At 41.0% G+C, this 14438-nt stretch overlaps 1 long non-coding RNA gene across 7 annotated transcripts in view; it reads left to right on the forward strand.

Moving 5' to 3' along the window:
* The first annotated feature begins 2858 nt into the window (after window positions 1-2858).
* LOC107978104 overlaps window positions 2859-14438 on the forward strand; it is a 78288-nt gene continuing 66708 nt past the window's right edge. For all 7 annotated transcript variants that reach the window (XR_004769650.1, XR_004769652.1, XR_003484546.1 and 4 more), the window contains exons 1-2: window positions 2859-2939; window positions 8415-8527. This is a non-coding gene — a long non-coding RNA (uncharacterized LOC107978104). The remainder of the gene's footprint in view (window positions 2940-8414; window positions 8528-14438) is intronic.

Genomic DNA, 14438 nt, shown 5'->3' on the forward strand with positions numbered 1-14438 from the left:
TCCCCTCTTGTTCTCAGTCTTTGGTATTTTTATAAGTATGATGCTGCTCTTGGAGGTAACAGAAGATAGGATCTAGATTTTTATTCCATTCAGACAGTCTCTGCCTTTATGTTTGTGAATTTAGGCCATTTATATTTAAGGTTATATAAGAATTGTTTACTGATTCCTGTTATGTGCTGACTGTTTTTTCTGTTTGGCTAGATTATTATTTGTTCTTCAGTTTCTTCTTTGCTGGTATCAGAAGTCTACTGGTTAACTGTGTTGGATATGGTAGACTCCTTCTCTGGTCTTCATTGTTTAACCATTCCTCTCTTGAAATTTATTCTCTTTCTTTCTTTCTTTCTTTCTTTCTTTCTTTCTTTCTTTCTTTCTTTCTTTCTTTCTTGGGGGTTTTTTGAGACAGGGTTTCTCTCTGTAGCTTTGGAGCCTATCCTGGCACTCGCTCTGGAGACCAGGCTGGCCTCCAACTCACAGAGATCCGCTTGTCTCTGCCTCCTGAGTGCTGGGATTAAAGGCATGTGCCACCAACGCCCGGCAATATACTTCAGTTTTAATTGCCTATTTCTGTATTTTGCTGATCTGTCTTTACATTTTGAATGAATGCCCCCCCCATTTTTCTACTGCTTTGTAGGGGCACTTCTATATTATATTGTTTCTTGTTCCATGCTGCTTCATTGGTTTAGTGGTTGGATTTATAGATTTTACATTTGAACACATTATATTATATTCAAATTTTATGAAAATTAATATCTAGTAGAAAATATAAGTCTTATATTTTAGTTTTAGTGAATTTTGCTGTCTAGTAGGGCAAGTTTCTTAGTATGTCTTTTGAAGTGTCTGTAGAAATATTTAGCTCATTATGTTTCTGTATTAGGAAAACTTAAAGAACTTTGTGTCAAAGTCATGAAACCCTGAGATATTCCTTTTCATTATATTTGGTTTGAATTATGGACCAAGTTAGATAGAATTAACTCTCTAAAATCTTAAGTCTTCTTTTCCTTAAATGTAACATATGCATATTTTCTGTTTAGCTCTCTTTAATTAGGTAGTCTTTCCCCACTCCTTTATTGACCCTGGTTTATGTGCCTCAATTACGAACAGTTTCAGTTTGTCAAACCAATGATCCCAGATTTCACTGTTCTGGAATCTGAAGCCCTTTGTACCTGTTTTCTCTGAGTACCACTGTAGATGCCATTGGCTTAGAAAGTTTGAAACACAACTTGAAGCAATTATGTGGTGATTTTCATTCACACCCATTTGTTTTTATCCTACATAACTCTTACCTCTAATATGGTATCTGCCAACCTTGTGACTGGCATTGCTTTTTTTTGGTGACTACATTTTCTGTCTCCATCAGGGACTGAACACCATTTCTCTTAAAGATACTTACGTGAAACTTTCCTCATTGTATATGCCTTTTCTAAATTGTCACCTCCACAGAGGATATCTCTGATGACCCAATCTGATGTTACTCTTTACTCATTTTCACGACAACTCACTGTGCTTTCTTGAAAGTTTGGCTTCTGGTTGGAAATTATCCTGTTTATGTGCTTATTAACACTGAACCTATTGTTAGTCTTCTCTCAACTTTTTCCTCTTACATATGCTACATGAGAATAGTAACCTCTTTTGTATATATTTAGTGCTCAATAAATATTTGGTGAATAAAATGAGCTATTTTCCACACTAGGTCTGGTGACATTTGCAGTATTAAAAAGGAGTGAGAGTACTGCTTCTTGAGGATTGACATGGATTTCAGGTCTAACAGAATGACTTGGAGGTGACAAATGGGCTCAATAAAGCAACAAATCATTGGATACTACTAGCATCTGGGTAGATACAATTTGAATCATTATAATAGGCATCAAATAATTTAAAAATGGAATAATATGCAAATGTATATACATTTAGAGGCAAGCATTACATTCACTACTTAAGAAGTTACCAAGGAGATTAGAGAATAAGATAAAAGAAAATTGAATTGATTAAAATTCACATATCAAAATTCTTTAATGGTAATTGAAAATAATAATTATGAAAAATTCCAAGTCCTCTCAAAAAGGGATTTATGAGAAATTCTGTAATTCAGGTTGTTCTTGAGATAAAGTAGTAAATAGTAAGATGGTAAGAAGTCAGGGGAGGCTTAAATATTTTTGGTAGCTGAGACCAGAGAGACTTCTCCTATGGGTTGACATAAAACTGACATCACCAGTAGTATTTGAATGGCTATTATGCAACAGGTTTCTTTGAGATTGAAACTAAGATATCCTGTAGGGAGGTTCCTTAAACAGGAAGGTAAATAGCTCAAAATAGTTTCAGGAAGTCCCTGAAACTTATCAGATTCCTTAGGCCCCTCCCTGCCAGACTTAAATAAGTAGAGTTAAACAAATTCCAAAGAAGACTCTGGGACAAGTGAGCTGTCTGGAAGAGATTTAGACTATTTGAGGCACCTGTTGAACTGCCTGAAGGCTGTGCAGTGTGCTCTAGGTTCCCAGCTTTGCAAGCTGTTTTCTCTGCTGGGATGGGCTTTGATGGTACAGCTGTCTTTGAGCCATTTCTGCTCCTGTAGGTAACCCTCACTCATACTCCTGTAAATAATCCCAATAAAACCCATTGGTTGGCCAAATTGGAATATAGTGGTATCTGTATTGGTCTGTTGTGGGTTCCCTAACTGGGGTGAGTAGATACATGTGTTGTTTCTCCCCAGAAGTTTGTCACACAACAGCAGCTAATAACATGTGAAATGCTATGGAAATTTGATGGGGGAGGTCCTTCTGTGTATATGATTGTCTGATTGGTTGACAAAGTACTGTTGGCCAATAGGAAAACAAGATAGGTGGGACTAGGAGTCAAGGAGGATTCTGGGAAAGGTAGGAGAAAGTGCAGAGTCACCATGTGAGCCTGGAAAGACAGGACGCTTGTTGATGACATTCAATAAGGTAAGTCTTATAAAATATATAGATTTATGATAATTAAGACAGAGCTAGCAGATGAATCCTAGTCATTGGCCAAGCAATTTCTACCTAATATAAGTCTTTGTGTGTTACTTGGGACATTAACGTGGCTGCAGACCGAACTTGGGTGGCCTGGCAGAAAGTACCCACGTGGCAGCAGGACTCAGGGGGCTTGGTGGAAAGACTTATTGTTACAGAGCTTTTCTTCATAATATTCTTCATTGTGTGTTTAAGTCATAGTCCCCAAGATCAGGAGAGTAAATCACTGATGTGACATCAAAAGCACATGACTAGTGTTTCAGTGGTCTGGCTTGGCAGTCTTGTAGGTTGAACAGAGATTTAGATGACCCTAAGTGTCATTTCCACAAATAGTTATGGACATGTATGGCTCAGAAGAAAATCTGAATTTATTTTTCTTGCCAAGTGGCTAGAGTACATATGTTTATGTTATTATATAAAACAGCCAATGTACAAAAGCTTTTGGCTAATTTGAGAATAAAGATGGGAATGCTAGAGTTTCTCTTATAAAGCAGTCCCAAATTGGTTCTACCACAGGAATGAATGGCTAATAGTCTGGAATTCTGCCCTACAAGAAACATCTATTTATCCATAATCTAATGTTTTTTGAGCCTGAAGCTAAGTCACAGGGCAGATGGTTTTTTAAAGATTTAACTAGCTTCAAGGACCTTGGGCATGCTTAGGTCCACAGGTACCCATACCCTGGCCAAGAAATCTGTTCCTGCAATCAGGCCCTCATTTGCAGTTTCAGCAGCTCCTGGTATTTCACAATCAGAACTTTTTCTTCTTTAAAGACTGGAACACATCTTAGGCTGCATATTGCCTTCTAGATGCTAATGTATAGCATTGTTGTGCTCATTCATTCAACATAGTATATCATACTTCTCAGAATATACCACTGTCTTAGTTACTTTTCAGTTGCTGTGACAAGGCACCATGATCAAGGCAACTAATCAAAAGAAAGGATTTAATTTGGGGCTCATCGTTCTACAGAGTTAGAGTTCATGACCATCACAGTGGGGAGCATGCCAACAGGTGGGCAGGCATGGTGCTGGAACAGCAGCTGAGAGCTCACACCTTGATCCACAGGTACCATGCAGAGAGAGCTAACTGGAAATGGTGTAAGCTTTTTGAAATTTCAAAGCCTACCCACAGTGAAATACCTTCTCCAAGGTCATACCTCCTCACCCAGTTCCACCAACTGGGGACTAAACACACATATGAGCCTATGGAGGGCCATTTTTATTCAGGGGCACAAGATAGATACCTTAGTTTTGAGATTTTCACTAGACAGCTAAGTTTGACTACTGTATAAGGACAGTCGAGTCTCATGTTATTCTGTGACAAGTATCTTGGTGCCTACAGTTAGTGCCTTGGGACTGATGGCATTGCCAAGGAAGGGATAACTGCTTGGTTGATTGGTTATTACCAAGTTCCACTGTTCTTTACACTATACCACATACTTGGTCTTACTTGTATGACCATGCCACTTGAGTTTTTGCTTACTTTCCCTTCCAGTCAAGCCCTTCTCTTCCTGTCAAATCCTTTTCTGACAAAACACAATTCCAAAATTCCTAAGACTCAATCACATTAGACTTCTGTTTTGAGTAAACCCCTCCCTCCCTCCCTCCCTCCCTTCCTCCCTCCCTTCCTCCCTCCCTCCCTCCCTCCCTTCCTTCCTTCTGTTTCTTTCTGAAAATACTTGAGAAGGAAGACATACCCAGATGGAACAAAATCAAGACTAAAGCTCTTGAGACCCCAATTCAAATGCATCATATTATAGACACCTCCCTGACTTTCATGAAGAATGATTTTCTGTGAACAGTCACCAATAGAGACTTTAAAGTCTCATTAGGAAAGAAGGCTCATTAGGAAGCCCTTGTGGGCTGAGCCACTCTGTCCTCACAAGTCTGTTTTGTCTCTTCACACCTTTTCATATGTAACATATGATGGAAGAGCACCCACTTTGCTAATTGTTTTGTTATTTACTAGCAATGGGAGAAGCACTGGCCCTTTAAGGCACGTAGTTCTAGATGAAAACCACCCTTCTAGTTTTTCTCTTTCCTGGGCCACGATGCACAAGACAGCAGTTTCTGACTTGCTGGCACCCACTAGAGTGTGAGAATACACTGATATAGACACTGTTTCAAAGAAGAAAATTAGGAGAAGCAGTTATGACTTGAGCAGCGACTGTGTGGTAGATACTATCATATGTACTGCCTCTGCTACTTAACGCAATGTCTCTTTGTGAGTGTGTTTTCATCCGTTTGGGAACATGATGGACATTTACAGAGGTATTTTTCTTCTGACAGTGATAAGAGTGAGTGAGGCCACACATGATAGAGTTAGAGTTCCTGCAAGAAGAGGGATAGCTTGTTTGTTTTACCAACTTGACACAAACTAGGATCTCCTGGCAAGAGGGGCCTCAAGTGAGGGGTTCAATCCATAGGATCAACCCTCTTAAGTAAGAGAGGACTCACTTCTTGTAATAGATGGGAATCAACAAAAAGATCCCATACATTCATTGATTGGTGCCTTATTCAGCCATCATCAGAGAGGCTTCCTTTTGTAATGGATAGGAAGGAACAAATACAGAGATCCACAGCCAGACATTACAAAGAGAGAGAGTCCTTGGAGCACACAGCTGTAAATGAGGTATCTCCATCAAATTCCTCTCCTCAGAGCTTGGGGAACCCCATGAAAGAGGAGGCAGAAGGAGTCAGGGAGACAGAGACACTAGGAGAACAAAGCCTCTAAAACAATTGAGCAAAGATCATATGAACTCACCTGACTGAGGCAGTAATCACAGGGGTTAGACGGGTCTGCCCCAGGTTCCCTGAATATAGACTGTGGCTTTCAGTTTAGTACTGGTATGGGACTCCTAATTGTGAGAACAAGTGGGTTTCTGATTCTTGTGAGAACATAAAGATTGGTGGGTAGGCAAATAGGGAGAATCTGGGAAGAGTTTGGAGAGGGTATAAAAAGAACCCCTGAGCAAATTGGGAGCATGGGGAGGGAGAGGTAGGAGGTGAGAAGGGGAGAGGGGGAGGGGGGGAGGGAGGAGAATAGGAGGACTGAGAGAGACTGGGAAGGAATAGAGGAGGGCAAGAAAGGAGATGCCTTGATAGAGGGAGCCAGTACAGGTTAAGAGAGAGGTTTGGCACAGGGGAAGTGTTAGGGGATCCACAGGGATGACCCAACTAAGAATTTAGGCAGTCATGGAGAGGCTGCCTTTGATGCCCTTCCCCTATAATGAGATTGATGACTTCCCTGGTTTCCATTCCTAGAGCCTTCACCCAGTAGCTGTTTGAAGCAGAAACAGGCACCCACAGCTAAGCACTGAGCTATACTCCTGGAATCCAGTTGTGGAGAGGGAAGAGGGATGAGGAAAGGAACCAAGACAGTGCTGGAGAAACCACAGAAACAGTTGACCTGACCTAGAGCATGGAGACCCTAGTCGTAAAGCTGGGGAACCAGCATTGGATCGAATCAAGCCCTCTGAATGTGGGTGCCAGTTAGGAGGCCAGGGCAGTCTATGGGACCTCTAACAGTGGAGGCAGTGTTTATCCCTAGAGCACAAATGGATTTTCAGAGCTCATTCCCTATGAAGGGATACTATTACAGTACAGATACAGGAAGGAGGGTCTGGGCCCTCCCCCAAATGATGTGACAGATTTTGACAGTCCCCCGTGGAGGGCCTCACTATCCCTGGGGAGAGGGTGGGTTGGGGGCCTGGTGGGGAACATGGGAGGATGGGAGGGTGAGGGAATGGATATGTAAGAGTGCTTCTAAAATAAAAAAAATGTTTAATTTTGATACTTTAATTTTATGACAGCCTTTCTCCCTTCCCTTTCCATTTACCAACCCTCCCATAAAGCTCTCGCTGGTCTCTTTCAATTTCACGACCTAATTTTTTCATGAATTGTTAGTGCATGCATAAATGTATTTGTATGTGCTTATGTATTCTAAAATATAACCCAGGAGTCCATATGTTACTTGTATATATATGCTTTCAGGGATTGCCATTTGGCACTGAACAAACAATTGGTGTGTTCTTCCCTGGGGACTGCCCCAGCTTTTCTTAGTTGCCCGTTCTTTGTGTAGGCTTGAGGCCTCATGGCTTCCCCTCATACAATGTTCATTGGCGTCTTCCTTCCTTGTTCAGCTCATGTTTGGGCAGTCATGTTTAGAGTTTATAGGTACAGCTTCTGCTGTTGCTAGGAGACACAATCTCACAGCAAACTCCCCCATCACCTGACCCCTCTTCCTCAGTGTTCTCTCAGTCTTAGCCATGGGGATGTTTTGTAGATATATCCACTGGGACTGTGATCCACAACAGAAAGAAGGGGAAAAAAGAGCACAAAAATTTATCAAGACCCTGGTGTCAATGGTACCCAGAAAATAAAGCAAAACAAAAACAAACAAAGAAGGAAACAAACAAAACAAAACAAATGCTAGCAACACGAATAAAGTAAAATAAAGAATGTCTGAAGTCAAACTTTTGCTTTTCTGGAACTGCTGGCTACCCTCATGGTTACAGGGTGGCCTTCTGGTACTCAGGCAGAATGACCAGAATGAGTTTCATGAACTGTTATTGAGAGTCCTCCTAGGGTTCTATGGAATCACTACTTACCTTGGCAACCGATAGTTTTTACAGTCACAGCATTCCTGTTACACCTCCCATGGAACCTATGGTAGTATTTAACTTGTACTAAGTTTGTGAATGGGGCTCTGTTGTAGATGTTAGAGAGGCCAAAGAAACACTTTGACCGAATTTCCTTGTACTTTCTCAAGCCTATATTGAAATATCAGACAAGACTGCAGTCTTGATTGCATATTAATAGTAAAATGAGTGTCTTATTGGGTATGTGTACTGGCTGGTTTTGTGTGTTAACTTGAGATAAGCTAGAGTCACCAGGGATGAAGGAGCCTTAGTTGAGGAAATGCCTTCATGAGTTCCAGCTATAAGGCATTTTCTCAATTAGTGATCAGTGGGGGTGGGCCCATCCCATGGTGGGCGGTGCTGTCCTTGGGCTGATGGTCCTGGGTTCTATAAGCAATCCAGAGTGAGCAAGCAGCACCTCCCCATGGCTTCTGTATCAGCTTCTGTGATGGGGGCTGTCCTTCTGTATATATGTTTCTCTTATGGGTTGATGAGCAAAACACTTTTGGCCAATAATGCAGGAAGATAGGCAAGACTAAGAGACAAGGAGAATTCTAGGAAAGGTAGGCAGAGAAAGCCTGCCAGAAAGAGACAACATGTAGCTCCCAAAGGAGTAAGAGATCTGGACTTTTCTCTGGTAAGATAAGACCACGTGGAAATACTTACATTAATAGAAATGGGTTAATAATTAAGACAGAGTTAGCCAACAAGAATCCCTAGCCTTTGGCCAACAGTTTAATAACTAATATAAGTCTTTGTATGTTCATTTGGGGCTGAAGCAGTGGGACCTGGCAAAACAAGGGAAAATCCAGCAATACTCCTGCCTCCAGAATCTTGCCCTATTTGAGTTCCTGTCCTGACTTCCTTCAGTGATGAACAGCAACATAAAAGTGTAAGTTGAATAAACCCTTTCCTCCACAACTTATTTTATGGTCATTATGTTTTGTCATGGTAATAGAAACCTAACTGAGACAATATGTTAAACCACCTTTCAGAATTGGAGATTATATTCAGGGCCTCATAAATGCTAAGCTAGTGCTTATATACTGACTATACTCCTGGCCCCCACATTTGTCTTAAACATGCTTCATTGGATATTAAAAATCAAGGAGATATTCCTCCATATGAATGTATACATTTTCAACACTTTTTTTTTGTAGTGGGCCAAAAATTCTTGGTGTAGCCTTTGTAAGTAATGATTAAGAGAGGTAGATAAGAAAAATCTGCCAGACTGGATTTATTTCATTTGGGCTTCAATCACCATACTTAACTTTCCATTTTCCCATGGGATGCAGCAGCAATGAGTGCAGTTCTAATGAGCTGGAACCTTCCTCTTGAGCTACTTTGTGGCAGGTTGTTTGCATCTAGCTTGGGGAGATTGTAAATGAGATTAAATGAAAGAGACACAGTGTCCAGAGAAATATTTAGATTAGTATATTAAAACTTACCTGCCTCTTCTGTTTTAAAATAACTACCCATGGCAATTCTTGCCCTATTTGTTGACAAATTGTTCCAAAGTGATTTAGACAGGAGTCAGCAGCATGCACACTTTAATTGGCTGCTCTTGCCCCAAAGAAACATTACCAAAACCTTTCCCATGGCTCATTACCATGAACCCAACATTGCTGTGATTCTCTTCTTAATGCATTTGACTTTGTAAGCATATTAAAAGCTATGAGATATGTACATATGCTAAATGAATGTATCTTTATTTTTGGATTGAGAAAGATGAATTAAAAATGGGTTTAGAATTGAGGCAGTGGGTAATGAATGATGACTATTCAAGGCCTTTTTGCCAATAGGAAGAGTGTGCAACAGGCCCTTTTGTTCCTTAGTTATAATGTATCAGTCCAGGAATGTGCCCTATCTAGCATCAGTTGAAGGCCTGATGAAGGTCATTTGTCTTTATGCCCCAGTGACAACTATTTGCCCAACTTTAAAAACAGAAGTGCTGAAAACCTTTTAAGACCTGTTACCAAGTTACAGATAGTTTGCATGAGTATTTGAGCATTTGTGTTGGCCTGTCCTTCGGGTTCTGATAGAATATGCCCTCAGCTGCAGCCACTAAGAGCACCACCTGGGCCTATTTACTATGTTCCCTTTTAAAAGGACCTCCCCTGCCCATCTCCCCGCCTCTGTCTCTGGAGACCAGTTTTCCAGTCCTCTTTCCCTTTTTACAATCCTTTTCCCTTAATTAAAAGCCCCTCTGCTTGAATGGACTTTCTCTCTCAAGCCACTTTTTTTTTAAAATTTATTTAAATTAAAACCAATCTTATTTTACATACCAATCCCAGTTCCCCCTCTCTCCTGTCCTCCCATGTCCTCCACCAACCCCCCATCCCACCCCCATCCACTCCCCAGGGAGGGTGAGGCTTTCCTTGGTGGATCATCAAAGTCTGACACACCCCTCCCCAGTATATCTAGGCTTCGAGGAGAGTATTTCTCCATAGGGAATGGGCTCCCAAAGCCCATTCGTGCACTAGGGATAAATACTGGTTCCACTGTCTGAGGCCACATAGACTAACCAGGCCACCCAACTGACACCCGCATTCAGGGGGCCTGGTTCGGTCTTATCCTGGTTCCCTAGCTGTCAAACTAGGGTCCTTGAGCTCCCACTTGCTCAGGACAGCTGTTTCTGTGGGTTTTCCCCAGCCTGGTCTGGACCAAAGGGGTCATCACTCCGCCCTCTCTACACCTGGATTCCAGGAATTTGGCTCAGTGTGTAGCTGTGGATCTCTGCTTCTGCTTCCATCAGCTACTGGGTGAAGGCTCTATGATGACATTTAAGGTATTTCTCATTATAGGGGAAGGGCATTTAAGTTAGCCTCTCCAGTATTGCTTAAATTCTTTCACACATTAAAAATCTTAAGCTCATATATTTCAAATAAATGACAGTCATTGTGGTATTCTTCCAAGGCAGCTTGGCAAACTAGAAATCTTTTCTTTTTACTCTATCCACACAGTACTGAAAGGAGACTCATTCTGCGGATTGAAGGGTTGGTTATCTGTTGGAAGGAGTAAGGGAAGGCTTGTATAGGCAATGACTGCAGTTTCCAGGAATTGCAGCAGGGAAATCTTTGAGGATAGGGGTTTTGTATAAAGCTAAATTCCACTGGGGGTATGTGTTGCTCCCATAACCAAAGCCCCGGCTATTCCTTTTCTTTCTTAGATTTCAGTGCCCATGAGTGCCACTATTGCATCCCAGGCTGTGCTTTGTATGACCTCTCCATGGAATAGAACAGAGAATGCATGCTTTCTTTCCTTTCTTTTCAAGATTTCTACTGAAATCCCATTGAAGTTTCTATACTAGTTTTAATAGCTTTGTAATTTGCAAAGAGACTGTGGTAAAACACAATGAACAAAAGGTTGCCATTAAAATGTGCTAGTTTTTGTTTTATCTTAATAGATCTCATTTTATTATTATCCCATAGAAGCTTGCTTATTTTCCAATGAGAGAAATGAAATGGATCCAGATGGGACAGGAGGCGGGAGGAACTAGGAGAGTAGAAGAGGTAGGGAGAGGAAACCATAATCAGGCTATATTAGGTGAGGAAAAAAAAAAAAAAACAACTGTTTTCAATAAAAGGGCAAAAAGGTAAAAATTCCAGAAAATAATGAAATTGACTCTATAAAAATGACTTTGAAGGTAGCCCCATCCCCGATCTATCTCATCCAGGGCCTTCTACATCAAGCAAGTGCTGTCCTTCTGAGCTATTTTTTGTGCTTAAAATGTATTTGAAGTTGTTTTTACTCCATAACCACATCTTCAGGATCTTTCACTTGTGAGATGTGCAAAACATTTCAGAAAAAGAATAGAATTGATGACCTACTCTCACCAGTTCTATATATTTTTCAAGCAAATAATGCATCTTTCTAACTATAAATTCTTAGCTTTTATTTCTGGAAATAGGGACTTACCAAAAAATAAACATTAATTGTAATTCACATCATTAGAATTAATGATAATTATTTAATCAAATTAAATGCTCTGCCTGTGCTTATACTTCTGTCATGTCCCTCGAGAAACATCAATTGCAATGATTAATAAATCTTTTAGGTTTATTTTATTTCACAACCTCTACCTTCTCTTTCTTTCATACATCTTTCTCAATGAAGACTTTGCCAAATGAAGGTTTTCCTGGTTCATATCTGGTGCAGAAAAATTTTCCTTTACTTCTTAATATAACACATAGTAATACTTTCTCAAAGATGCTTTAAAAATTAAAAAAAAATTAGAAAGAACTCTGAATTGAGTTGCCTCTGCTTTACTTCTTGAATGGGTAGAGTTAGACTGATGTTCATGGAGTCTTTCTGGCACAAGATCACTGTATAGAAGGCCAACATCCGGCTTTCCAGCACAGGCCAGCATCTTCAGCACCACAGGCCTTCCAGATGCTCCTCTGGAAGACAAGGACTCAGGACAGGAGAATTTAGTTCTTATAGTAACAGAACAAAGACATTCACAAGTCAGATACTTATCAAATGTACCGTTGAGTCTATTGGGCAGGTATGTTACAAGGAAGCAGGGAATTTCAGTCATTGGCCTCAGATGTCAGCTGGCTGTATTCTTGGCCTGTTGGTTGGTGGGAACTAGGGTTCTGCTTGTACATTCCGAAGGACTGGGTCAGAAAGTTATTAGGTCATGAACAGGGGAATGTTATAGCAGATTGTTAAGGGGGCTATTGACGGCCCAAGATAATTCCTTCTGCAGCCTAGATGCCCCTCAACCGAAGAATGGATGGAGAAAATGTACATTTACACAATGGAGTACTACTCAGCAGAAAAAAAAAAAAAAACAATGGAATCTTGAAATTTGCAGGAAAATGGATGGAACTCGAAGAAACCATTCTGAGCAAGGTAACCCAATCACAAAAAGACAAACATGATATGTACTCACTCATATGTGGATTTTAGACATAGTGTAAGGGATTACCATCCTACACTCCACACTGCCAGAGAAACTAGTAAACAAGGAAGACCCTAAAAGAGACAAACTTTATCCCCTGGGGAAGGGGAAAGGGTCACCATCCCCTGAGCAAATTGAGAACATGGGAAGAGGGGGATGGAAGCTAAGAGAGTGAGAAGGGAAGAAAAGGAAGGATGCAGAGGTCATGAGGAAGCAGAAAGTTTGAGTCAGGTGTAGATTAGAAGAAAGTACATATGACAGGTAGGATTTTAGTTGGGGGGTGGTAGGGGAGGAAGGGAGGGAGACAGGAACTGGGATTGTCATGTAATTCAATCTTGTTTGTAATTCAAATATATAAAAAATAAAAAAATAAAAAGATAATTGCTTCTGTTATTGCAATGTTTTAGCATCTGCTGTTGAAGTCCTTATCAGTCAATTAGTCTTCTTTCCAGGAATTCTCACTCACAATGTTATACAATTAGCTGCACATATGTTGGTATAGAGTTAAATATGGAAGCAGATTCATGCATGTGCCCCTGTGGAAATGCTGCATAGGAGCAGTTCCCGGAATTGCCTATGGCCCATTCTTTCTCAGAGTCTTCCTTGGTCTTTGTCCCTAGTCAGTGTCCTTCTGAGTCTAGGACACCTCCACCCTTGCCTAAATGACATTTCATTTCGCTTCCTTGTGTTCAACACCAAATAGTGTTTATTAGTTCAGGCTTTTTATTTTCTTATTTCTTTTTATTAGTTCAAATTAGGAACAAGCTTGTTTCACATGTCAATCCCTTCTCCCTCTCCCTCCCCTCCCTCCAGTCCTTCCCCAGCCCCCCCACCTGTCCCCCACCCCATCCACTCTCCACTCCCCAGGCAGGGTAGGGCCCTCGACAGAGGCTCCCCAAAGTCCACCACATCATTCTGGGCGGGCCTAGGCCTTCCCCCATGTGTCCAGGCTAAGAGTGCGTCCCTTCAAGTGGGATGGGCCAGGCTTTTTATCACCAGTTCTTCTATAGCTTTAGCTACTGTCAAGAGTGGCATAAAGGAAGACCTTAGAGGGCTTGCTCCTTCCTTTCAGCTGTATTTCCTGTGTAGTGCCTTCATAGGTCAATGGTGCTGCACAATACCTTGGTCAGCTTTGTTTGGTCATGTCATAACAAGAGTAAAATGACAAGTGTGTACATTCTCAATTTTCAGCTGTCTTGAAGATGGCCTATTAACAAGCATTCTAGGCACAAAGGAGAGAAACTGATATATCACAAGCACTAAATCCTTCTTTGTTAGATGTTACCTTTACATGTATAATACTTCTTTATTCTCACAAAATATCATGAGGAATCATGTTAACCCCCGCCTCTAAAAAGGAGAAAACAAATCAGCATGGCTATGCAGCTGCAATTCTTTAAAAACATGTTTAGTTTCTCTCCCTCATTCATCAGCATCCCCTGTCAACCCACCTTTGCAGTGGCACTCAGGTTTGTCCCTTCATTTCTATTCTTGCTGTAACTTCCTGAGTTGCACATCATTAACTTTCACCTGGGGGACTTCAGTGGCTTCTCAACTTGATTTCTGCTCCATGCTGTCTTGTTGATTCTACCCTATATCCAGAGGTAATTTTTTCACAAACACAAAAAATGAATCTTTCCTCTTTAGAGCCCTTACTCTCTCATCTGCCTGTTTCCTTCTTGACAATAAAGTTTGAGAAACTTCCAATCTCCTTCCTTCCTTCCTCCCTCCCTTCCTTCCTTCCTTCCTTCCTTCCTTCCTTCCTTCCTTCCTTCCTTCCTTCCTTCCTTCCTTCCTTATCTCTCTCTCCTTCCTTCCTTTTTTGGTCACATGATGTCTCTAGGCATCTTACATCACAGTCAAACCATGCTCTTCCCCGCTAGAACAGCCCTGTGCT

This window comes from Cricetulus griseus, chromosome 4 (genome assembly GCF_003668045.3).
Source record: "Cricetulus griseus strain 17A/GY chromosome 4, alternate assembly CriGri-PICRH-1.0, whole genome shotgun sequence".
NCBI lineage: Eukaryota > Metazoa > Chordata > Mammalia > Rodentia > Cricetidae > Cricetulus > Cricetulus griseus.